This window comes from Chiloscyllium punctatum, chromosome 17 (genome assembly GCF_047496795.1).
Source record: "Chiloscyllium punctatum isolate Juve2018m chromosome 17, sChiPun1.3, whole genome shotgun sequence".
Lineage (NCBI taxonomy): Eukaryota > Metazoa > Chordata > Chondrichthyes > Orectolobiformes > Hemiscylliidae > Chiloscyllium > Chiloscyllium punctatum.
Genome location: NC_092755.1, coordinates 19,252,334 through 19,277,591, shown reverse-complemented (window position 1 = coordinate 19,277,591; position 25,258 = coordinate 19,252,334).

Here is a 25,258-nt window from a genome sequence, read left to right as displayed (position 1 = left end):
GAGTTATGGAATATTTCACACAATGCCGCTAGTCACTATGTGACCACTTCTTTTAAAATTAACTATGAATTACTGCTGATCTGCCTCCCCTTATTCTTATCTGTTAGTTAAAAACCTTGTTCCTTTTGTTAGAGACAGTTAAAGAACTGCCCTCCTATTACCATACTGTTTATATCATTGACATGCTTACAGTACTTTCCCCACGAACAGTGACTTAAAATACTAGTGTAAATTATCTGCCTGTTCCCTGTGGCCGGTTCTCCAGTCACACCCTCCTATTGGCCTCAATGTAGTTTCCTCACTTCACTTCTGCTTCAGCTCACCCACACATCTTCAAGCTTTTTTTATGTAGATGCGAAAGCTCTTGATGCATGTTCTATATTTCTGCCCGATTTATTACATCATATCTTTTCGGACATTTTCCTCACTTTCTAGATTCATACAGTTATATCGTGCACAAACAGACCATTTGGTCCAACTTGTCCATGCTGACCAGGTTTTCTTAACTAAACTAATCCCATCTGCTTGCACTTGGCCCATATGCCTTAAAACGTTTCCCATTCATATGTTGTCCAAATGTCTTTAAAATATTGTAGCTGTACAAGCATCTACCACTGTTTCTCTGGCAGCTCATTCCATAGATACATCACCCTCTGTGTAAATAATGTTGTCACCTTGTCACTTTCAAGTTTCCCCCTTCCACCTTAAAGCTATGCATTTGTGTTTGAACTCCCTGATCCTGCAGAAAAGACCTTCGCTATTGATTCTATCCATGCCTCCCATGATATTATAAATTTCTAGAATGCCACCCCTCAAAGTCGTACACTCCATCTGATAGAAACTTCAAGATCAAACGTTTAACGATAAGCTCTGCAAATTGGAAAGAATATTAAAAATGACAGGTAAAGAAAACAGCCCAAATGTCATACTGTTAGTTTTGTTCTATGTTACAAAACTAAGGCAGCATGAAACTCCTTCTCGTGCTAATAAGAGGTCAAACACCTGACTTCCATAGTGTGAAGGCAGTGATGATGTATACTGTCAAAACATATAGATCTAGATCTATTTAATACCACATGGTCAACATTCTCCCTACTGTTCTCCATATGACCTTGTGTGGTTGTGTCTTCTTCATCTTACGGTCAGTTCGAGAGAACCCCTTTCCCCCATTCACACCTTAATTGAAACCCATTTTGCATTATCTTCTCGTTTAGCGCTGCTAATAGCCCGCTTATCTTTTGCCATGCCCTCTTTTCCAAGTCACCCATCCCCCATCTACAGCAAGGGATTACAAAGCCCAGTTTCCAACCTTTTTCAGTTCTGAACACTTCACACTGGGCTTGTAACACCAACTCTATTTCTCTGTCCCTGCAGATTCTGTCAGGCCTGCAGAGTTTCTCCAAAAACGAATAGGCACAGCAAAACTTTAAATTAAATAAATAACTATGGATACTGGAAATAAATACAAAAATTGCTGCAGAAACTGCGAACTTTGTAGAGGGTCACTGGACCCGAAAGATTAACTCTGCATTTACTACAGAAGATGCCGCCGGACGTGCTTTATTTCTTCAGCAATTTCTGTTTTTGAACAAGTTTCAATGACGTGTGTGAAAGCTGCTCAAACGCCCTGTTCAACACGGAGTGCCCTACACTGGGTACTGAACAATAACGCAAAGTGCACACGTTCATTCGCTCAGAAACTGCATAAGGCCGGCATCACTGACACCAAGAGTTCTTAATCATGTGCTAAAGTTTTCACTAGTCCCTGAAACGGCCAAGCAAGACTCTCAATTGAATCACACTGCTCCAAGGTCTTAAAGGATAAAACCAGACAGAATACCCAGCACCAGCCTCGATATCAGAAAAGGGAACGAGAAACACAGACTGTTGACCCTTGCAGAGACCTACTTCCTAACATCTGAGAGCTTGTGACAACATTTACAGAGCTTTCCCACAGACTGCACAGAAACATCGGGAAAGGAGGAGGTCATACAACACATTGAGCTTTCCCCATTCTAGTTCATGGAGAAAATCTCCACAATGCAGTTTTCCCGTCACAGTGTTCATATCCATTAGTATGTTTAAACATTGTGAAATATAAAATAAGAACTGTTGTAGTCCCTTCGGTCAATCAATCTTGCTCCTCGATTCAATATACAAGTAGTTTTCTGATAACGTGGGTTTATTAAACGTGATTTGACTGCAGTGCGATTCTTGAATTGTGCACCTTTTCTCTATAAAGTGAGCTCCTGCTCACTGTGGCGCGATTCCTTGCCAGGCACCAGCTGAACAACAAAACCCAGCTTCAGGATCCTCTGGCTACCAAATGCACCCTCTGAGTGTTCAGCTAAAACAGGAATGCAATCCGCTTTGCAAAGCCTTGAACCTGAGCCTGAGAGGGGGAAGTGTTCTCTCCAATTAGAAGGAACTTTATTTCAAACTCGTGGGAGAAGCTTGAGGAGAAATGGAATTCCATGTTGGCATCACGTGGTCAGTCAGCCCTGCACGCTTTCAGGTGAAGAATTTGGTGAAAGGTCCGGATGTAGCCAGTGACTGTATTGTGAAAGTGTTGCGTTTACAGCACTATTTCATTATAATATATGATTTAAAGGTTTAATTAGACTGTGCTAGTGTGTGTGTGTTAGACAAACTTTAATTTTGGTTTTTTACTGATATTTTGCGTTTGCCCATTATTCTCTTTTCCCCATAGACCACATTATTAATATTACATGATTTTCTGCAACACAGTGATGCACAGGAACACAGCTACCACGTTATTGAAGAGCAACATGTAATGATATCTGATCCTCTATCTTCATACCATACCCTGCTCTCTCCCTATCCCTTTAGTTTCCAGAAATCCATTTTTATATTCAGTGCCTTGGTTTCCACAGCCTGATCTGGTAGATAATTCCCCAGGTTCACCAGTCTCTGAGTGCAGACATTTATTCTCATCTCAATGCAGAGTGGTCTGTGTGTACCTAATACTGTGGCCCCTTGTTTTGATGTCCCAGCCAGGGGAATTGTCACCCCTGCTTCCAATCTGTCTTGTCCTGACAGAGTTATATATATTTCACTGATATCTCCACTCATTTTCCTAAAGCCCATGGAATTCAGGCCCAGCCACCCCAGATTCTGCTCCCACAACAGCGATCAGTCTGGTCATCTTCGCTGCTCTCCCTCAATGTCAGGTTTGTCCTTTATTAGGTAAGAAGACCAAAACTGTACATAATACTACACAGTGATCGAGATGAGGTCTCACCAATGGCCTGTGCAGCTGCAGTAAAACACCCTTACTCTTGTATTCAAATCCCCCTGAAATGGAGGTGAATACACGATTTATCTGCCTATCTGCTTTCTGCTCCTGCAATATTCTTTCAGTGACTGGTGTACAGGGAGATCCAGATCCTTTTGAATGTTACAGCTCCCCACTTGTGGGTCTGTGTACACTGGTCAGCGTGCCAATGCCATTACCAGTATTGACTTCATGATTCAGATCTCATTGCCCTACACTGACCTCGGAGGGCTGCACAGAAGAAACAAAAATGCATTTTAAGTTCCTTTATAGATCAACATTTTTAACCAATCCCTTTTCAAATGATAGGCTCCAGTTCAGTTTTTCCCATCAAAGGTCACAATATCACATATCCCCCGCCTCCCCTCCCCATTGCTCCTCATGTGTCACGTATTTGCCCAGACACGCCACTTGTCTCAATCACCTTGGAGCATTTTGACATCCTGCTCACCCACTCACAATCTGATATTGTTTAGTGCCATCTGCAAACTTGAAAATATTGTACTTGATCCACTCAATCATACATATGATGTGTATTGGGAATAGCTGGGGCCCAAACCCCAACCCTTGCAATATCCTCCAAGCCTTCCATTCAAAAATACATTGTTTTATTTCTACTCACTGCTTCCTGACAGCTCTCCCATTCTAAAACCATATTAGTCCCAGTCCCATAGGATTTGAATTTGCAGAATAGGCTTTATCAAAAATCTTTCTGAAAATGGACATATTTCACTGATTGCTTCTCCATAATTATGCTAAAGGCACTTTCTCAAATATGGTTCCCATTTGATCAATCTCTGTTGACTTTGTTTGTGCTCATTACTTTCAGTTCCAATACTTCCTCGAAAACTGGTCAGGTGCTAATTTCATTCTATTCCCTTTTTCTAAACAGACTAATGTTCACTAGTTTTGTTGGGAAGTTTTCTTTTTTGTTTCGTTTTCTTATGTGAAGATATAACTGAAGTATTTGGTCCACAGTTCTGTCTTTTCCCTGTCCTCAATTCTCTGGTATCAGACTGTAAGAAAGCTGTACTTTTTTTTCGCGTAATTTTGCCATTGACATATTTTCAGAAGATATTACAAGTTCAATCTTAAAACCCTTGTTAATATACTCTCCAGAAACCCATCAATTCCTATCTTAAGCTGCTCACTGATTGATCTTCCACAGCCATACAAACACAGAAGCACAGACTTTGTCCCATCAACACTACAGCACGGTCGACATTAGCCCCACTTTCTGACACAAGACCGTAGCCGTGAATCTTATGGCATTTCAAGTTCACAACCGTGTATTTTCTAATTGTTGTGAAGTTACCATGACAATTCTTCTCTCAGGAAGTGCATTCCTGAACCCCGCACCCTCTGAGTGAAAAACAATCCTCAATTCCTCTCCAAATCTCAAATCCTTCACTTTATAATGTTCTCCATTGTTCTTGGCCCTTTGACTAAAAGGAACAGCTACTACCTATCCATCCTGTCCATGTCCCTCGTAATCCTATCCGTCTGAATCTCGGCCGACTCAGCCTTCTCTCCTCCAAAGTAAACAGCCCGAGCTTATCCAGCCTATCTCCATAGCTCATATGCTCCATCCGGGTGAACATCCTGGTGAATCTCCTCTGAGCCCTCTCCACTACAATCACATTCTTCCTGTAATGTGGCTCCCAGAACTACAATCAGTATTCCATCTTGGCAAAATCAAACTTCCACATAGCTCTTATAATCTATGCCTTGATGAATAAAGGTTATATCTACGGTCCCTATGCTTTCTCAAACTGTGCATTAACCAGTTTAGTCACATTCAGGGATTTGTGGAGAAGCACCCTTTGAGCTTCCTCGTGTGCTGCCATTCATTGAGTTCTCCCCTGTCCAGTTCCTTCTTCCAAAGTGCATCATTTCATATTCATCAGGGTTACAATCCATCTGCCATTGATCCACCCATCTGACCATTCCATCTGTATCTTCCTGTAACATAAGACCTTCGTCCTCACTGCCAACCACCCGGCCAATCTTCGTATCAAACACAATCTTAGTTGTCACACTCCCGCCCCACCCCCGTCTATATTCACAGCTGCATCACTTATGAATACCAGAGATAATCAGGTTAAAGATGACACAACACCAGTTTATAGTCCAACAGGATTATTCGGAGGCACTAGCTTCGAAGAGCTGCTTCTTCATAAAGCGGTTGTGCGCTTTGAAATCTCGTGCCTCTGAATAAACCTGCTGGACTATCACCTGGTGTTATGTGATTTTTAAGTTTGTCCACCCCAATCCAACACTAACAACTCCGTATCACAAATAATAAGGGACACAGTACTGATCCCTGTGATTCACCATTGGACACCAGTCTCAGTCACACTAACAGCCTTCAACCACTACCTTCTGTCTCCTAACAGGAAGGTGATTTGGATGCAACTTGGCAAGTCACGAATGACTCCGACCTGTTCCTTTGTTATTCTTTTCTACTTGACACACTTGCAGAATATCTGGGAATTCTCCCTAATCTTGCCCTACCAGCAGGTTTCTATGCCCCTGTTTTAGGCAGTTCTCACCAAGTGAAGAATTTCCTCATTATTGTGGTCATAAGTGGTCTGTCCCTTAAACTGCAATTAATTGCCTTGAATGTGGAACTGACAGCCAGGGAAACGTTCAGTTTATTTCCAACTTGGCATAAGTTTTGTGAAGTTTCCAAGTTTCATTGTGACCCTCCTCTCATTCTTTCAAACTCTAAAGAACACAGGCCGAGTTTCCTCATCAGGCAATCTCGCCATCTGAGGGATTAATCTGGACAATGTCCATTGCACTTTTTTGTGGTCAGTATATTCTTTCTCAGATTGGGTCACCAACACTTTACACAATGGATGTAGGTTTGTTCGCTACATTTCCAGACTTTTCTTTATCTTACTAGGTAACATCTTCAGTGGACCTCATGCGAAACAATGCTTAAAATTCCTGCTTTCCATTTATATGTTTGGATTCTTTTGTGTTGGTGATGCTGTTTCATGTGGCGAAGTCACTTCCTGTTCCTTTTCTCAGAGGGTGGTTGATGTGGTGTAAGAACTAATAGCACATCGAGTTAGACATCTGTCAGAAATGCATATGGATTTTCTCCAGTGTTGCTGTAAATTCCTAAATATCCAATATCACACGCTGTATAAGAGATTCCAACAGTTTCCAAATTGCAGATATCAAGTTAATTGTTCGGCAGTTCTCCAAACTATGTCTTCTTCCCTTTATAGATGCTTGGATTCCTTCCATTAATCTATAGTGCTTGGACCATGTTTGCTAACTTCCATTTATCCACAATGGCTTCCAGCCTTTGAAGAATGCACAGGAAAATAAAACAAGTCATCGACAGTGCAATTAATATTTCTATTGCTGATTTATGTCTGACATTTTAATATGAAGTACATTAGGTTTGTCAGACTTAGCAATGCTCAATCCAGTGACATTCTCAAATACCACCTTGTTAATGATATAAGTTGACTTTATGTCTTCAGTTGCACAAGTCCAACATGATCACTGGGTATTACTGGGTGATTTTGTGGATCTTCCTCCATGAAGACAGATGCAAAGTGACTGGTTATTTTCTTGGCCATTTCCCTGTTTTTCACAATAAACTCTCCTCTCCCGATTACCAATTTCCATATTTGACCTTGCTTTTACTTTGTTTCCTTCGAAATACAGATTGTAGATTTATGCAGTGTTTTTGTTCTAGAGGGCATCGGTTTAAGGTCAGAGGAGTAAGAATAAAAGGGAACCTGAGAAGCAACTTTTTTACACACACGGTGATATGCATATGGAATGAGCTACCAGCAGAAGTAGTTAAGGTGGGTACATTCACAACATTTAAAATGCATTTTGACAAATACAGGATGGGAAAGGATTAGAAGGATGCGGGGCAATGGCTGGGACATGGGGTTAGTGTGAATTGACATTTTGGTCGGAATGGATCAATTTGAGCTGAAGGGCCTACTGGACTCTATGACTCTAACAACCATTGCTTATCTCCCACTGAATGTTATTTTGTATTTTTCCAATTCACTGGAACAAACTTGACCCTGTCGGCTCCATGCTTCCATCATGTTTGACCAAAATGTACAAACATTCTATATTGTATGCAGACTCCGAATAAAATACAACATATTAATGTCACTACTCCTCCAAAGCTGCTTCAGATCAAGGACATTGATTAGTCCTCCTGACCACACAACACCAAATCCGAAAAAACTTGATCTCTAGTTTGGTTCAATACATACTCTTCAACACACCTGATATACATTTAGGGAATTTATTTTTCACAGTCACTTAGTTAACGCAGTTGAGATGCAACTTGAGACCATCCAATAAGAATGCAGTATCCATGATATTTGCATGTCTAATTTTCAAAGCATATGACGCTCAGAATTTCTGCAACAGTTTTAGTTTCGGTATATAATACACCAATGTTTGCTTCTCCTTGTTATGTGTAAGCTACACTTAAAATGAATCTGAGGGACATGGTCTGTGGCGTCATTGGTGATAGACTTGGACAAGACATTCCGGAAGGGTCACCTTGACGCTGTGATACATAACCTTCTTCGCTCTGTCAGGATAAGGGTCACCATATTCTATCTGCTCCTTCACACTCCCTGTATGCCTGTTATAGCACCTACCCCGGAACAAGGCTCACTCTCTATTTCCAAATAAGGCTCAGGCATTTCCAAACTCACTTTTGAATTCAGCAAATTTCTTCCTCACTTTCTCTGTCACCTACACAATACTTTGCACACTAATAATACTAAATTTATTTACAACTGTCGACTGACTCATTCCGGACACCTCACCATTTCCCCCAGCCCCACATCCACCAGCACTAACAGCAGGGTCACTCATTTCCACTCTCCCTCCCTCTCTCCCTTTCTCCTTTTCCAGGAGAAACGGTCTGGAATGGGACAGAAAGGGCCAAGCCGGGTGGTGCTGTGCCTGATATCTGTTCCCTCACACCCTCTTCTCCCGCCATGTGGGGAGGAACCTGGCATGAGCCGGATAGAAACAAGATGGCTCATGTGGAGCTTCTGAAACATCCACTTCCCATCAACTGAGTACAGAGCAACATTCAGTTCTCACTTTAAACCCACTGTCAGTTCCAACGTCAGTCCATTCACTCCCAAACAAAAACAGATACCTCACTGCACAGACATGCAGACACTGAAATGCACAGACGTATTGGTGAACACCCCAACATACTAACATGCACAACACATATAAGGAGATGGGCATACGCACACATTGCAACACACAGAGAAATATACAATTGCACAGAAATAGACACAAACACAGATAGAAACACAGAGGCTGATACATAGGCACACTGATGTAGACACACAAATACACAGAAAACAAGCACATGGACACACACATACACACAGAGACACAAGCACTAGTGTCATTAAGACATAAACCGACACGTTTTTGGTTTATAAAGGGATCAAGGATTCTAGGGAGAACGCAGGAGATGGAGTTTGGGGTAGATACAAGAAATTATTGAATGGCATATCAGACTTGATGTGTCAATGGCCTCATTCTGCTCCTTTTTTCATGCTCATGTGGTGTTATGCTGTCAAGTATTCACTTTCTGAGATTGCAGCAAAGGATGGATTTGATACATATTTGACTGGAAAGATTCAGTGGTAATGTGGGACAGGTTTAGAGGGCAGAATGGTTTATAGCTATTCATAATTATTGTATCCGTAAGTATGAAAAGAGGTGGTGATTTGATGTGAGGTTAGCACAGTTTTAATGTAATGGGTCCGACAATGAAACAAAGATGACCCTTTCCAATTAGTGCTGTGTGCGGTCTGTGGTATCCTCATCCTCAGGGAATAGGGAAGACTCTGTTATTGAGAATATTCTAGGCTGATCTCGACTGATCTTTGCTGGACAGGAGAGTCAATGTTTATCGGGAACAGACAGGAGAGGGATGATCAGAGACAATTGGACCAGCCATGAGCATTGTGACTGTGTTGTTATCTCAATGCACCCTCGATGCTGTCATAGAGATATACTGCTGCCCCTACCCCATGTGTTGTTCCCTCAATCCACCACTCGAAGCTGTTACAGAGATATACTGCTGTCCCTACTCAATGTGTTGTTCCCTCAAACCGTCTCACGATGCCGTTACAGAGATATACTGCTGCCCCTACCACATGTGTTGTTCCCTCAATCCACCATCGAGGCTGTTACAGAGATATACTGCTGCCCCGAACCCATGTGTTGTTCCTTCAATCTACCCCTCGATGCTGTTACAGCGTAGGGGACGACCCCAATCCGTCAGACAGGACCGTTACAATGAGACAGGAGGAGACCATTCTGCCCCTCTAAGAAATTACACAAGAATATAGAATTAAGTAATTCAGATCGTTGAGGACATTACACAGACCATAACGAGACCATTCAACCCGCCTGAGCGGCTACACAGGAACAGGGAATATGTCGCTAGCAGGAAATAGAGAGTAGAGAGAAATGTTTACTTTCAGGCTGCAAAGCACTAACTGATGGAGTGCCTCAGAGATCACTGTGGGGTCATCAATGACCAATAATCTGAATCAATGATTTGGAGGAAGGGGAGGGAATGGCATGGAGCTCAATTAGAACGTACACCAAGATGGTCATTGATTGTGTCGTCAAATTGAGATACTGAGTCTGCAATATGATTATAGACAGGGATGGTTCGTGTGCAAACCTTCAGTAGAAATAACATAAGGTAAATTGTCTGTTTTGGCATGAAGGATAAAATAATGGTAATCAATTTAAATGGAGAGAGATTGCAGAACTCTGTGATACAGGCGGTTTTCATGTTCCTGGGATATGAATCATGTGAAGTCAGTCTGCAGATGCAGCAAGTGATTTGGAAGGTAAGTGGAATGATGCTGTTTTTGACAAAAGGTTAAGGTTTAATTGCAGGAATGTTTTACTGCATCTGTACAGGGCATTGCTGAGACCACATCTGAAGCACTGTGTGCAGTTTTGATCCTCTAACACGAAAATAAAAGGATATAATTATTTTTGAAATTTTCAAAGAGGTTTTCCTTTTCTCATTCCTGGGATGCCGGCCTTTGGTTATGGGGATAATCAGTTCCGATCTTAGCCTAGAAATAGTATTGAACCACCATGACTTTCAGAAAAGTGCATCAGCTGGATGCATATTATCTCTTGTCAGGGAGACTAAAGCTAGAGAAAATATTTGAAGAAAAAGATGCATTGATATTAACACACATACTATGAAGACACCTATTTACAAATTACACAGACAGGTGTAAGCATATCATCAAATTATAAAATGGGGACATTTTTTGAGATTGAATGGAATTGTGTACAACAAGAGCAATGATGCCCCTGCATATAATCCATATTCAGGTTTTCCAGGGAATGTTCCAGGAGGGCACACGTGGTCCAGTTTGGTGTTCAGTTGACATTATTGTATGTTTCAACATAGAGAGGGAGAAAGTTGTTCCCTGCCTGAGAAGCAACAGCCGATTGATCACTTTCTCTTACTTTGTTCCACCAGATAGCAAAGTGTCAGTCTATAAATTCCCTAAGTGATCTTTACCACTTGTGGTGGATTCCTGGTGAGGATTCATTGGAAACTCTTATATGCCCGAAACAAAGGGCTTCAGCCAAATCCAACTGTTCCAGAAAGAAATCCCACAACCAGTAGCTTATTTGAACAGAATGACTTCAAAGGCAGAATAACATTTGGAGCACTCTGTCATTTTACTATTTGATATGTGTTTTACGTTCTGTGTCTTACATTTTTTTTTCTAGAGAATGACCTACTCTGAGACCGATATCATTGGCCACATCATTAAACTGGTTACAGTTAAGATTGGTGTAACCAGTGGAGGAGTGAGACGGAAAAGGAAACAGTGATCTTCCAACATTGGCTGGAACACAAATAAGAAATATTCAAAGGGCTGTCCAAGTGGAAATTCCCTCGAAGAAGTTTGTGGTTCCTGGATGTTTACATTTATTCAAAGTTGTATTTGTTGACGTTTGACAGAAAAGTGAATGTAGATAATGGTATACAGACAGAAAAGTGCTGGGGATATCACAATCACATGACCCATAATCTTTGTGCATGGTGGAGCGGTGACAAAGTGTCTAATGGCACACTCCTTCTGGTCAGTCCTATATTCCTATGTTCCATCCAACCACTCACAGCTCCTGCAAGGAGCCGTTGGAGGCCACTTGCTCCAAATACCTGATCCACAGTAACACAGCATCTTTCAGTCCCTCAAGACTGTCACACACACGGTTTAGTGTGGGTTGGAAAATGCTATTTGGAAATCCAGGCTGGATTTGAAAGACGCCTCTGGTCTCTTTGCAGAGTGTCTCCTCACTGCAACTTGTGCTTTATGTGTTGGTCATAATACAGGCCCAGATTCACTGTAAATACAACCCTCATATCTCACGCAGAAATGACTCACAAAATACTTTGCTCTGTCTGATTGCAACCTTCAATAACAGAATGTTTCGGAAAATTATAACCATTAACTTTGTAATTACAGAATATGAGGACATAAGGAACCGGATCAGCTAATTTGGACGATCAAGCCATTGTCTACCGTCATGGCTGTTTACTATTGGCATTAACTCCTTTTTAATTATTAACATCACTTAGCTGTCTGACAGGTCAAAAATCCATCTACCTCCTCCTTAAATACTTTCAGTGATGTAGATCCCAGAACTCGATAGCCCAGATAATTCCTGACATTGATTACCCGCTGTGAGAGGAAAACATTCCCTACACATACATCGTCACCTAATTGATATGAACGAGAGGTGAACACAGTGGCTCAGCAAGCAGTGAATGGCTTTGATATCAAGTGAGTATTTGACTGAGGATGGCATCAGGACCACGCACTTATTTGAGCTGAATGGAAATCAGGTGTAACCTCCCACTTGTCTGGGTCTTTCAGAGCACAAAGAAAGATGCTTGTGGTCGGTGACCAACAGTCCTAACAGTTCCTGGACATCTCTGCAGGAGATCCTCAGGTTAGCCTCCTCAGCACAAACATCTTCAACTGATATATCATAAGATCTGAAGTAAGGATGATGACTAAAGATCACACAATATTCAGAGATTTTTTGCCCCCTCAGCTCCTGAACCAAGCTGTGTCCATGTGCAGCAAGACCTGGACAGCATTCCGTTTGTGCTGTTACAGGGTCGGTAACATTCATGTAACAGCGCTGCCAGTCACTGCACATTTCCACAGTTAATAGAGGAGCTCAATCAGCAACCCATGGCTGGTTGCACACTGACATATGGAAGCCAGTGAGCACGTTGAAACTACTGAAGAAGAAGAGGGACAGCCCATTCAATCCACCTGTCTATTCCACATGAAGAGAAGGGTCAGTACATCGAGCTGTTAAACAGAAACAGGCAGAGCCCAATCAGACCCTTAAACCTGTTCCATGAGACCAGGAGGAGGCTATTCAGCCCCACAAGATAGTTATACAGAAACAGGAGGGCGTCATTGATACTCTAACATGACAAACCAATGAAACCGAGACTGCATTGATAGGGGGCTCCATGGTGTTAATCATGGTTCCATTGTTTGTAGAACGTGTGCTACCTTAACATGGTTTGCTGGCAGTGATAATGGAAACTAAATGTTTTGTGTAAAGTATCAAGGAGGCATCTTCTATCTCCGAGAAGACACTCCCATGTGCTCTATGTAGGTCAGAAGCTGCTGGGAAGAGTTAACTCTTTTATAATGAAGGTACTGTTGCTGCTGTCGGGATTATGGATGGCATGAAGTTCATTGCAGGATCACGCACCAATTGAACTGTATTAACGCTGGGAGAGTTTTTTTTTCAAAAGCCTGAACCTCTCTCTCTCTGTTTCTGAATCGAAATAGGGAGTGGGGGTGGTTGGGTGGATCGTTCTCAGAGGCTCTTAAACTATCGAGAATCATGTAACCCGAGTGACAAAAAAGCCATGGAATTTATCACCGTAACAGTGTCTGTTTAGAACATCATAAGTGATTGTGCATCCCCCTTAATGTTCAATGCAATCACCTCATTCTCTCACTGAGCTTCACTCACTGTTCATGTTGCCATCATTCCAGGGATTAGTCTGGTGAGACTTGAGAGAAAGTCTATCCACAGTACCCCAAGTACTGCCTCAACACACTCAGGGATGATCACAATAATCCTTTTCTCTCACTTAGACATTGCCGTTTCCTTCATGTGTTATGAAACGCCATTATTTCTCTATGAACTACAACTGACATGGAATTAATAAGTTCATTATATCTGTACGTCAGCATCAGTAAAGCCAGCACCAGAGTTGCCTGTGGAGCTGTGCATCACACTCGGGGAGCATTTCAATGAGATCGAATCCACCTAAAAGATGGAATGATCACCTACCTGAATAGAAATGAGCTGTACAAATACGGGAAACAGGGAGAGGATGGGAGCTATCTTTACTTTTGTACTTCTCTCACGGGATGTATGCAGCCCTGGTCAGGGCAGCATGTTACACCAATCTTAAACTGAGTGGCTGGTTCAGTTGTTCCACAGGACAGTAAAGAGTAAAACACATTGCTAGGCATTTGTAGTGTTACAATTCAGGATAAATTCTCCTGCTTAATTAAAACCATCAACACAGAAAAGATTTATCCAATGCAGTAATGTGTGATAATTCTAGATTCTCAGAACTATTTAAAGTAAAAATTAACAATTCTATTTCTTAAAGTTTTACAGAGAATAATAATCGAAGGAATATTTACAACTTCTTCCTCTAACCTATCTTTGACCTTCGCCTTCCACAATACGAGTCAGATAAGACTCCTATTTAAGATTTACAAAATAAAACTTCTTATCTCAAAACCAGGAAGCTTTCGGTTCTTCTCTATAGTCCTGTCTTCTTTTCTTCTGGGGGATTCTGCTTCACTAGTTACTAATCAATGAATATACTTTTAAGGGAACTATTTTTTCAGGCAGTATTTTTCGCATGCTGGTAGCTTGGCAGCTCTGCTCTCAACTGTTCAATTCTCCACGGTCTTGTACCTCCAAACTATTGGATTGTGTCACTGGCTTTTAAGATTATCAATCTATTACATTCAAACTTGATGGGAAGTTGGTTATTTGGGGTATAATTTAAACTTTTTGGCTGAATTTGTTTTTGTCTCAAGACAATGAGCTAATCGAGTTGTTCGACCAAATGTTAAATTATATCTATTTTTCAGAAGACTTGGTGCTGTCAGATAGTTTAAAGGTGCAGTACACCCACATGTTCATCACTGAAGTCACACAGAAACCTGATTAGGGAAGGTTGACACAATGACTTACCTAAAGGACTTCAGGCAAGCAGATGGGCTTTTATAACAAATGATAATGGTTGCTTTTAAATTCCACCACTTTCCTTCATGAGATATCAACAGATTATTATTCTGTGGCTCTAGATAATGAGTCAATGACTTGAATACCATAAACTGTCTTCCTGTACGTGCAGGGAACATGTCAAATATCCTCAAGAGCAATTATTTAGTGATGGACATGTGATTAGAAGGCACTTGAAACTGTTGCATCCAGATTGAACAAAGGCAAAAATCATGGTTCATTCAGAAGTTGCACTGAGCCTGCAGACGAGACTGAGATATCATGATGGTGGTTTTGGACAAGATTGGTGAGTGGGGAGGACATGGAGATGTAAATCCGTGAAGGACAAAATGGATTATGGAGTTTCAGAACATTCTGTGTCCTTCTCGCTTACCAGTGAGTAATTTATAAATAGTAGTTTCATAGTTATATTTATAAGGAAAGTACTTTTTGTTTGGACCTGAAGACAATGACTTGCACGTTCCAAAATTTGTATATCATGAGCATAAATTGAGTTCAACCCAGTTTAGTAGACAAATATAATGACTTACCAGGAACACCAACTATCGCAAGGATGGGATAGTATCCACCTTGAATAATCCAAAGGATATACAGGATCAGTGATGCTAATGATATCCAAGGCCGAGAATGCCAGTAAAGACCCGAGGATAAACTTCTGTCCATTGTTGGAACATTCCAGTGTAATGTTCTCAGATTCTGATCCATTGTTAGAATATTCCAGTCTAATGTTCTCAGATTCTGATACATTGCTGTGCCATTCCAATCCATGGTCCGCAGATTATGAATCATTATTGTAACGTTCCTGTCTAATGTTCTCAGATACAGATCTCTCCTCCCGCTATCTCTCTCGAGCTGCTGATCCCTGTTAGTGCTGTCAGTGATGCTCCTAATCACACTATGTGATAGCACATTGAACGAGCCCATTTATATTTCAACCATGGAAAATCTCCACTGCCATAATTAGGATCCACTGAGATTGATATTAATCTCAGTCACTGAACAAATAGCTCCAGGTAACCCCTTTGAATTCAATAATGATTTTATTAAAAATCAAAAGAACTTTTAAAGTTTGCACATTTGGCATGGGATATGTGTGGGGGGTGAACAGGAAGAAATATTTGAGATGGTAGATTGATTGTATGTCATCATTCAATCTACCTTGGATATGACAGTAATGTCAAAGGATTGTCAGAACTTAAATAAGTTTCTCGGCTTATAAATCGGAATATACTGTCTGTAACTACTGATCAATGATTATAATGTCAGTAAAACATGTAGAGAACTTTTCTAGTCCATAATCTGACAGAAAATCACTTATGACAACATGAGTGATAACAGTCAAATGGCATGGATATGTTAACAGAGAATATGATGTGACACACAATTCAGATGGTTATTCAAGGATCAGAGAGGGTAGGTAAGGGTCCTGCTGTTAATGCTATCGATGTCAATCAACTGTATTGAAGAACATTTCACTGGATTTCAATTGCAGTGTGATTATGATATCGGGGCATGGCTGCTGAGAGTGGAGGGAGGGAACATGATATTACCCAGCCATCAGTATTGGAATTTTATTCTTCATAAATCATATGAAGATCAAACTCAAGGGTACATTGCCAATGAGGAATGAGCAGAGCCAATATTAACCACACAAGCAGAAGACATTGGAGCAGAAATCTGGCCATTAGGCCATTTGAGCCTGCTCCGCCATTCCATGATGGCTGTTAAGCTTCTCAACCCCATTCTCACACTCTCTACCTGTATCCCTTGATCCGCTTTACAGTCAAGAACCTATCTGTCTCACTCCTAAATATACTCACTGACCTGGACTCGACAGCCCTCTGTATCAGTGAATTCCATAGATTCACCGCTGTCTGGCTGAAGAGGTTTCGCCTTATCTTTGTTTGAAAAGATCTTCTCTTTCCACTGTCCCCTCGGGTACTCGTCTCTCCTACATTGGACACATCTTCCCAAAATCCCCTCTCTCCCAGGTCATTTAGTATTCTGTAAGTTTCAATTATACCTCCTAGCATCCTTCTGAATTCTACCAAATACAGACCCAGAGCCCTCAAATATTTTTATATGATAAGCTTTTATTTCCTGGCACCATTCTCGTGAATCTCTTTGGAAAATGCACCAGGACCAATGCATCCTTCCTGAGATACGGGATGCAAAACTGCGCACAATAATCCAAATGTGGTATGACCAAAGCCTTGTAGAGCCTGAGAAGTACATCCCTGCTTTTATATTTAAGCCTTCTTGAAATAAATACCATCATTGTATTTGCCTGCCTATCTACTGACAAACTGCAAGTTTACCTTTCAAGATTCCTGGACTAAACTCCCTCGTCTTTTTGCCCTTCAGACTTCTGAATTTGCTCGCTATTTCGAAAATAGTCCATGCCTCTATTCATCCTGGCAAAATGCTTTCCCACAATTTCCCACCTTGTACTCCATCTATCACTTCTTTGCTCACTCTCCAAACCTGTGAAAGTCCTTCAGCAGGTGAAAGTGAAGACCGCAGATGCTAGAGATCAGAGTCAAAACGTGAGGTCATAGAAAAGTACAGCCTGTCAGGCAGCATCCGAGGAGCAGGAGATTCGAAGTTTCAGGCATAAAGCCTTCATCAGGAATGTGGGGTGGGCGGAAGGGGCCAGAGAGATAAATGGGATGGGCTGGGGCTGGGAGGAAGGTAGCTTGGAAGGCGACAGCTACATGAAGGTGGGTGATGATAGTGATAGGTCAGAGTGGAAGGTGGATTTGATACTTGGGATGTAGATGGACAGGTAGGACAGTTCAAGAGGGCGGTGCTGAGTTGGAGGATTACGTCTGGGATAAGGTGGAGGGAGGGGAGAGAAGGAAACTGGTGAAATTGTCCTTGATACCGTGTGTTTGGAGGGTCCCAAGGCAGAAGATGATGCGTTCTTCCTCCAGAAGCCAGGTGGCTAGAATTTGGCAGTGGAGGAGGCCAAAAGCTTGCAGGGCTTTGGCGGAGCGGGAGGGGGAGTTGAAGTATTCGGCCACAGGGAAGTGGGGTTGTTGGGTTTCTGTGTCCAAGAGGACAATGTTGAGGAGATGCACGAGAGCACCTCCTGCAGCCGAACCACCTCCTCAATGCTACCGGTCCCTCTGTCTATCTTTGCACTGTTTGAAAGCTTAGCCAGAATGCCCTCAGTTCCTTCATATAGATAATGAATGCACAAAGTAAAAAGTTGTGGTCCCAACACTGAGTTTTGTGGAACACCACTTGTCACTGGTTGCCATCCTGTGAAGAACACTTTTATCCCCACTCTATGCTTTCTCTCAGGCAGCCAAACTTCTATCCATGCTATCACCTTGCCTCTAATACCATGGGCCCATACTTTTCTCAATAGCCTCATGCATGGCACTTTGTCAAAGGATTCTTGAGTGCAGATGGATAACATCTATTGGTTCTCCTTGATCTAATCTGCTCATTACTCCATCACTGTTTTCTAGCCGGTTTGGCAGGACTGATCTCCCCTTGATGAAACCATGCTGACTCTGTCCTATTTTACCAAACACCTCCAAGTATCAGAAATCCCATCCTTCACGATGGATTCCAGGATATTACCCACAACCAACGTTAGGCAAATCAGTCTGCAGTTTTTCATCTTCTACCTAACTCCTTTATTACACGGGGTGTCATGTTAGCAATTATACAGCCACTTTGCCGTTTCCTGATTTTAGTCATTCCTGAAAGATTACCACTTACGCTTGCACTAACCCTTCAGCTAACTCCCTTACAAGGCTGGGGTGTAGTCCAACTGGTCCAGGTGAGCTATCCACATTCAGGCCATTCCATTTTCTAAGATGCTCTTCTTGTTGATGACCACCATCTTCAGGACTGCCCTCTCACTCTCGTCAATTCTTGAGAAATTACTCGTGTCTTCCACCGTGAAGACTGATGCAAAGTTCCTCAGCCATTTCTTTGTTTCCCACTACCGTCTCTCCAGCATCATTTTCCAGTGGTCCATGTTCACTTTTACCTCTCTTTATATATCTAAAGAATCTCTTAAAGTTTCCGTTATATTAATGGTTAGCTTACCCCCATAATTCATCTTCTCCCTCCTTATTTATTTTTCCTTGCCTTCTGTTGGCCCCATTCTCCAGTTTCCCTTTGCCCTTCACATTGCTTGCGCTTTTACTTATACGAATTCCCTGACTTCTCTCATCAGCCCTGGTTGCCTCTTCCTCCCTGTACCATGCCTTTATTGCTCAGCATGTATCTCTGCAGTGTCTCCTGAAGTAATCTTGGAATTTTCTGCCATTACTGTTCCGCTGTCTTTCCTGCTAGACCCCTGTCCCGGTCAATTCTGCCCAGTTTCTCCCTTGTGCCTCTCCAGTTGCCTTTCTTCAACTGAAATACTGTTAACTCTGATTCTACTTTCTCTCTCTCAAATTCCAGAATAAATTCAACAATGTTCTAATCACCGCTTCTGAAGTTTTCTTTCACCTTAAGCTCCCTTATCTAGCCAGCGTCATTAAATCCAGTGTCATCTGTTCCAGAGTGGGCTCCACCATATGATGCTTCAAAAAGCCATCCCATAGACATTTCTCAAATTCCTTTTCTTGCGATCCACTCCCAACCTGGTTTCCCATTCCACTTGCATATTGAAATCCCCCCATGATCACTGTAACTTTGTCTTTCCTACAGATCTTTTCTATCTCCTGGTTTATCTTGTACCCCAGCTCCTGACTACTCTTTGGAGGCTTGTGCAATTCTCCAACTGTGGTTGTCTTACCTTTGTGATTCCTCAATTCTACCCAGGCAGATTCCACACCATCTGACTTTACTTCCTTTCTTAATATTGAATTAATTTCATTTCTTATTAATAATGTAAACCCTCTCCCTCTGCTACCTATCTTTTCGATAGGATATATGTCCTTGAATGTCCCGAACCTCTTGCAACCACTTCTCTGTGATGCCCTTCACGTCATACCTACCAATTTCAATCTGTGCCACAAGCTCATTTACTCTATTCCTTATACTGCCTGCATTCAGATATAACCCCTTCAATCTTGTATTAACGGTTCCTCTTCTCATTGTTATTTGTTTGGCCGGTGTGCTGGAAGTCTGATTACTTACACTTTCCATACACTCTGTCTTATTTGCATCTGTGCTGGAGATTTTAATAACCTCTCCTGAGCTCTGTGCATTTACGTCCTCTTTTCTAATTAAACCCTATAACCGACGCCCCCCCCCCCCCCCACCCTGCCAACACACTCACTCTCCTAATCAGTTTTGACCTCTGTCTACAGCCTTAGTTAGGATTCAATCGGACTCTGGTCCCAACGCAAAATAAAGGGACAAAAAACAAGCTTTTCTGTACATACCAAAACATGAAAACTACAAAGATGCAAGATTGTTAAAATACACTTATGATGTGGAGTTATATGAATTGAAATGTGAATTTGAAAACCACGGACGAGGTTTTCAACCTTTATCAGTCATTATTTGAACCACAGCTGAGATGCTGATCTCCCCCCTGTCAGTGATCCCCCTCATTGAGAATCTCTCGCCCTGTCTCTCACACCGTGTCTAGAGGGACTACAAGTTCCTGTTGGCCCAGAATATTTAAATTAATTCACCTTCTCCCTGGAACTAATCTATTGTTCTTTTGGATCCTGTTCAGCGTCAGCAACCCGGTTCTGTGATATTATTGGCAATAAATGATCTGGGATGGCAGCATAGTGCTCACAGGGTACGGAACAGGCAAAGGGCTTGCAGTCTGTGGGAGTTTCTAAATGAAATTTCTGTGTATTTCTCCTCATGCTGTCTTCTGATATAACTTCACACTCGTCTGACACCCCTTGTTCTCACTCACTCTGTCGCTCCATTTTCTCTCCATTCCTTTTCTCTCTCTTCACTTCCTTTTTTCTCTGTTAATTTTTCTCTCTCTCACGCACACACACACAGACACACACACATTCTGTTCTCTTTGTTGACCAATTGTGCTGTTGGAGAGCTCGTCGGTGTACAATGGGCTAAATGGCCTCCTTCAGTGCTCTATCAATTCTGAAGTTCTCTGACCCACAATAAAGACTTCAGGTGCCTGGAGATACAAACTAATACTGCGAAGGACACAGTACAGAATCATCCTTTATCTCTACCTGTTGTCTGATATGCAGCAGCCTTGAAATATCTGTTCAAAGAAAAGATAGAAATTCGAGCAGTTGGGAGAACGTCCACGAGATGATTTTGCTGTCAGGATTTAACAAGCAGTTCCCTCTTACAAAGTTGGATTTGCCTGATAGCAGCTCCTCCCAATTGACACGTCCTAGCTCTGCCTGATGCTGATGTAATTTGCCTTCCGCCAATTCAGTAGATTCCCATAAGGCCCTGACATATCCGTGTTCTTGTCTATCTTAAATCTGAAGGAGCTGTGACCACTGTTGCTAAAATTATGTCCCACTGAAAGGTCAGTCACCTGGCCAGGCTCATTAGCCAATACGAGGTCCAGTATGGTTCTTCCTCTCGTTGAACTATCCACATACTGCTGTAGTTAGCAAATTTTGCCCAGTCTAAACCCCTTGCTCTAATGGACTTCCAGTCATTATAGGGGATATTAAAGTCACTCACTATGACCACTCTGTTTTTTAATATTTCTTTCCTTAATCGACATACATATCTGTTCCTCAATCCTGCTGTGGCTGTTGGAGAGATTACAGTAACGCAGTGCTTGTATCCATCTTATTTTTGAGCTTGACCCATATTGCTGCAGTGGATGGTCCCTCCTGTATGTCCTGTTCACGTGCAGATGTAGCATTCTCCCTGATCAGTTAAACAACTCGTCCACCTCTTTTAGCTTCTTCTCTATCGCGCCTAAACCAATGAAACCCTGGATACTTTGAACGGCCAGTCCTTTCCCTCTCTCAACCAAGTCTCTGTAAAGCCGCAACATCATAGTCCCATGTATGGATTCAGGCTCCCAGTTTCTTAACCATAACAATTCTTGCATTGAAATAAATACACTTCAGCCAAACTCCATCAAATCCTGACCTGATATTTGGTTTGAGTTTCCCTGATGTAAATTCCTCCTCGTCTATTCTCTTGTAACAGGAGATTACAAAGGATTGTCAGTAAAGCGGAAAATATTGTAAACAGACAATTTCAGTTTCCTTCCTTGTCCCTTCAATCTGTACATTGCATCCCACACTGTCCAATTCCAATAAACTGCTGGGTAATTATTTTGCTTCAAACAACCGTCTCCAGCCTCTCACGGCACATTCTTCTACTCGCTCTGGACACATTGGATTGATAGTTTTCTGATCCCTCTCTCAACCAAATCTCTGTATTATTTGTATCATGGTTATATATATTCATCTGTCTTGCCTGTCACACTGCTCACATTAAAATCAGTATACTTCAGACTGCCAGTCCCATTGTGTTCACTCCCCTCTGCCAGTTTGTTGCAGGTCTTAGTTGCACTGGGATTAGTCTCCAACTGCTCTTCAGTCACTGTGCTTGTAGATGTACTGCTCTAGCTCCACCCTCCCTCCCCCACCATCACACTAGTTTAAACCCTCCTGAGTGACAATAGCAAACCTTCCTGCCAGGAGATTGCTGCCGGTTCACGTCCATCCCGTCCATCTTGTGAATTTAATACTGACCCAGGATTCCCAACGACCCACATATCTGAGATTGCTGCCAGTTCAACTGCATCCCGTCCTTCTTGTGTATTTCATACTGACCCAGGATTCCCAATGACCCATATATCTGAGATTGCTGCCAGTTCAGCTGCATCCCGTCGTCCTTGTGTCTATCCTACCGACCCGGGAATCCCAATGTTCAACATATTGGAAGTGCTGCCTACCCTACCAGCTCTTTGGCCATGTTTTTAACTTTACTACCTTCCTATTCCTAACCTCACTGGCACGTGGCATAATCTAGTCTCCCCAACATTCAAATATGCTTTCAGCACAACTCCAGCAAGACCTTTACTTTAAAATGGATAGACTTGACAATACAAACTTAAGTGTGATCTCATTCACCAGGAACGTGGAGCCCAACGAATCAGTCGTCATGATCATAGGATCTGATATCTGTCACCTCCACCAAACCTGTGTGACAAGATATACTTATGGAGCATCTATTTGGACATGGACGAGGATAAACAGAAATTAGTCCAAAAGACCTGAAAATGTCATAACAGTTGGGTGCCCGTCAGCCTGTTTACTCTGCTTTACTGTTCAATTGGATTTTAGCTATTCTGTTCCTTTTAATGGCTGGGTCTTTACCCCGGATCCCTAGCACGTCAGAAAGTGCCCAGTGTCTTTGTGCGCTCACTGCGTAGGGAGCATCCAGTGCCAGGTGATGGGGTGTGGGGAATCCCGGGGTGGCTCAATGAAAGGCTGCATGCAGTGACGGATGGATTCAGGGACTGAGGGAGACAGAGTAGGTAATCAGGGACATGCACTCACATAAGTAGCTGGGCAAGATTCCCAAGCACTCAGGAAGCCTGAGGACCAGAGCCACTTTTACAATAAACCCGTCATATTTGCAGCAATTTTCCATCAAACACAAGCACATACTGTAGATGGCAGAAACCTGAAACAAACACAGAAACATACTGTGGAGAGAGAAAAGAGGCAATTCTCCCAATGCAGAGATTGCAAAATCTCTAGAAAGACAGGGTCCAGAGATTGGAATTGAACCCGAGTCCCTGGCACTGTGAGGCAGCAATGCTGTGTCACCGCGCTATCCAATGATGGACAACAGGATTAGGACAGTTACATTAGTATATTTTCGACAGTTAGTTAACAGGATTGCTCTCACGCAGCCTATCTAAGATTGGGAAGCCGTTATACAGCAGCAGAGGACAATTCAAGAAGCAATAAAGTGATGAACACGAAATATGTAAGCTAACTTGCTTTAGAAAAGGAGATTGCAGGAGTTTTGTTAAGATATATAAAAGGGGAGAGTGAACATTGGACAACCAGAAATTGAGGCTGACTGCAGAGAAATGGAAAACAAAGAATTGGAGAATGACCTGACTAGGTACTTTCCGTCAATCCTCACAATGGTAGATACTATGAACATTCCAGAACTTAAAGCGAGTCAAGGGTGAGGAATAGATGTAGTGATCAGCGCTGAGGAGAAGGTTCTGGGGAAGCTGCAATGTTTGAAAACGGATAAATCACACAGACTGGAAGGATAACAACCAATGTTCTGAAGGAATTAGCGGAGGAGATTGTGAAACGATTGGTCGTGACTGTTCAGGAATAACTATCATCAGACAGAGTCCCAGATAACTGGAAAATGGACAATTTAAAATCTCTGTGTAAGAAGGAAGAAAGGCAAAATACAGGAAATCATAGGGCAGCATAGCCTGGCATCGGTCGTTATTAGGGATTTAGAGTGCATTGCTAGCAATGACTTTGCAGAGTACTTGGAGGTGCATGGTAAAATAGGGCTGAGTCAGCATGGCTTCATCAAGGAGTGGTCCCGCTGACAAGTTTGTCAGAATTCTATTAGAAAATAATGACCAGGTTTGACAAAGGGAGGATGTGATCTCATTTGCTAATAGGCAGTGTGTTAACTTTGAATCTGTGTTAAATTGAATCATGTTAATTTATTGGTTACAACTTGCATAAGCAGATGTGCATAAACAAATAAAATTGCAGAGGAACAATTCAATAGCAGATAAATAAAATAAGGATGGAGGTTCGGTTGATGTGTTGTTTCTACATGATGTGGGAGATGTCGACCCCACTGTGGTTCCCAGTGACCATGTCTGGAGTAAATGTCGCATGCAAGAACAACTCTGGTTCTGAATCGGTGAGCTGGAGTTTGAGCTTCAAACAATGCGAGGCATCAGGGAGGGGGAGAGTTCCCTGGATGCTGTGATTCAAGAGACAGTTACACTCCTTAGATCAACTGACTCAAATTCAGCCAGTGGTTAGAAAGCAGAGAGATTATCTATAAGTGAGGCAGATAAAGGGATCCAGAACGTAGAATTGCTGGAGCCTCAGCCCCTGTCCGTGTCTAAGAGATTCAAGAGTTTTGTTCTCTGTGTGGATGGGATGGGGACTGCAGGGAGGATGAGCTGATTGGCCACAGCACCGAGTTGAGGAAAGCATTCAAGTGGGGCAAGAGAAGAGAAATGTTAATGTAATTGGGGATAGCGTAGTTAACGGCATAGACACTGTTCTCTGTGACCCGGATTGAGAGTCCTGAATGCGGCATTACCGACTGGTGTTTGGCTAAGGGATATCCCATCTGGGCTGCAGGGGAACTTCGAGTGTGAGGGTAAAGATCCATTAGTCATGGTCTGTTTCGGTACAAACGACCGAGATAAAACTAGGACAGAGGTTCTGCTAAGGGATACGAAGAGCTCGGAGCTAAATTAGAAAACAGAATCAAAAAGGAAATAATCTGTGGATTACGGCCTGAGCCATGAGCTAATTAGCACAGGGTCAGCAGGAAAATGCGTGGCTCAAAGTTTGGTGTGGGAGAAATGGGTTTGTATCATGGGACTTTGACACCAGACACTGGGGAAGGATCTGATCGGACGGTCTTCATCTGAACCGTGTTGGGACCAGAGTCCAAGCAAAT